The sequence below is a fragment of the Pristiophorus japonicus genome, chromosome 19, assembly GCF_044704955.1.
Source record: "Pristiophorus japonicus isolate sPriJap1 chromosome 19, sPriJap1.hap1, whole genome shotgun sequence".
NCBI lineage: Eukaryota > Metazoa > Chordata > Chondrichthyes > Pristiophoridae > Pristiophorus > Pristiophorus japonicus.
The window spans coordinates 12,489,319-12,492,015 of record NC_091995.1 but is presented as its reverse complement, the minus strand read 5'-3'; positions in this window follow the sequence as shown (position 1 = coordinate 12,492,015).

Here is a 2,697-nt window from a genome sequence, read left to right as displayed (position 1 = left end):
AGAATGGCAGGCAGTGACTAGTGGAGTGCCGCAGGGCTCAGTGCTGGGACCCCAGCTCTTTACAATATATATTAATGATTTGGATGATGGAATTGAGTGTAATATCTCCAAGTTGGCAGATGACACTAAATTGGATGGCAGTGTGAGCTGTGAGGAGGACGTTAAGAGGCTGCAAGTTAGGCGAGTGGGCAAATACATGGCAGATGCAGTATAATGTGGATAAATGTGAGGTTATCCACTTTGGGGGCAAAAATACGAAGGCAGAATATTATCTGAATGGCGGCAGATTAGGAAAAGGGGAGGTGCAGCGAGACCTGGGTGTCATGATTCATCAGTTATTGAAGGTTGGCATGCAGGTACAGCAGGCGGTGAAGAAGGCAAATGGTACGTAGGCCTTCATAGCAAGGGGATTTGAGTATAAGAGCAGGGAAGTCTTACTGCAGTTGTACAGGGCCTTGGTGAGGCCCCACCTGGAATATTGTGTTCAGTTTTGGTCTCCTAATCTGAGGAAGGACATTCTTGCTATTGAGGGAGTGCAGCGAAGGTTCACCAAACTGATTCCTAGGATGGCAGGACTGTCATATGAGGAGAGATTGGATCGACTGGGCCTGTATTCACTGGAGTTTAGAAGGATGAGAAGGGATCTCATAGAAACATATAAAATTCTGACAGGACTGGACAGGTTAGATGCAGGAAGAATATTCCCGATGTTGGGAAAGTCCAGGACCAGGAGACATAGTCTTAGGATAAGGGGTAGGCCATTTAGGACTGCGATGAGGAGAAACTTCTTCACTCAGAGAGTTGTTAACCTGTGGAATTCCCTGCCACAGAGAGTTGTTGATGCAAGTTCACTGGATATATTCAAGAGGGAGTTAGATATGGCTCTTACGGCTAAGGGGATCAAGGGGTATGGAGAGAAAGCAGGAAAGGGGTACTGAGGGAATGATCAGCCATGATCTTATTGAATGGCAGTGCAGGCTCGAAGGACCGAATGGCCTACTCCTGCATCTATTTTCTATGTTTCTATGTCATGGTTCTGGGAGGGATGGGAAGGGGTGAGAGCAGAGGTAACTACAATGGACATGGTTGAGGGCAATGATAACCATGGCGGTGGAAAAGCTCGGTTGAGGTAAAAGGAAGACATATCAGAGGCACTGGTATGGAAGGTGGCATTGTCAGAACAGATGCGACGAGATGGAGAAACTGGGAGAATGGAATGGAGTCCTTACAGGATGCGAGGTAGGAGGAAGTGTAGGCCAGGTAGCTGTGGGAGTCAGTGGGCTTATAGTGAATATTTGTTCATAGTCTATGCCCAGAAATGGAGACAGAGAAGTCGAGGAAGGGAAGGGAAGAGTCGGAGATGAAACATGTGAAGGTGAGGGAAGGGTGGAAATTGGATGCAAAGTGAATGAAATTTTCTCGTTCAGGGCGAGAGCAGGAAACGGCACCGATACAGTTATCAACGTATCGGAAGAAGAGGTGAGGGAGCGGACCCGAGTAGGACTGGAATAAAGAATGTTCCACGTATCCCATGAATCAACAGGCATAGCTTGGACCCATGTGGGTTCCCATAGCAACACTTTTAATTTGGAGGAAATGAGTGGAGTCAAAGGAGAAGCTGTTCAATGTTCAATGTGAGAACAAGTTCAGCCAGGCAGAGGAGGGTGCTGGTGGATGGGAACTGGTTGAGCCTCTGCTCGAGGAAGAAGTGGAGCACCCTCGGGCCATCATGGTGGGGGATGGAAGTGTCGAGGGATTGGACATCCATAGTGAAAAGGCATCGATTGGGTGACCACTTTGCAGAACACCTTCGTTCAGTCCGTAAGCATGACCCCGAGCTTCCGGTCGCCTGTCATTTTAATTCTCCGCTCCACTCCGACTCCGACATCTCCATCCTTGGCCTCTTACACTGTTCCAATGAAGCTCAACGCAAGATCGAGGAACAGCACCTCATCTTTCGTTTAGGCACTTTACAGCCTTCTGGACTCAATATCGAGTTCAACAATTTCAGACCATAACCTCTGCCCATATATTGTTTCCTTTCCTGCCTTTTTTTTAACAAAACTCCCTCCCCCTTTTTATTTTTTTCTCTCTTTCCCATGGCAGCTGGGAATTTTAGACTCATCTTTTGTTTCCCAACTTGTGCCATTACCATCTCAAGTTGGCCCATCGTCCCTTTTGTCTCTCTAATCTCTCCTGCTTTCCACCCTATCGCATACCTTCCCTTTTGTTCTTTCCTCCCCTTCCCCTTACAGTGCCCTTTGCACTTCCTTAAGAATCTGTTACATTTCGAACTATTGCCAGTTGTGACGAAGGGTCACAGACCTGAAACGTTGACTCTGTTTCTCTCCACAGATGCTGCCTGACCCGCATTTACAGATAAGTAAGAGTTGGGGAAGGAGAGGTTCAGTGGCCGTAGGTCAATAGGAGGGGGAACATGTACTCACTTCCACCACTCGAGTGGTGTCGTTGAACCTGTTTCGGCACTGAGTCCCTATCCGGTCCACTATTGAGGTGGCCGGCACCTCTACAGCCACCACTGCCGAAGCATTGCAGAAGACCTGCTGAGACATTGGAAATAGGAGGCGCCTCCTGCCCTCCACAGCTTGCACCAGCGTCTCAATTTGGGCATTGCTGAATTTGGTTGTCCTCGTGCTGCCATTTTTGCACACAACACAAGCGCAATAATTCAACTGA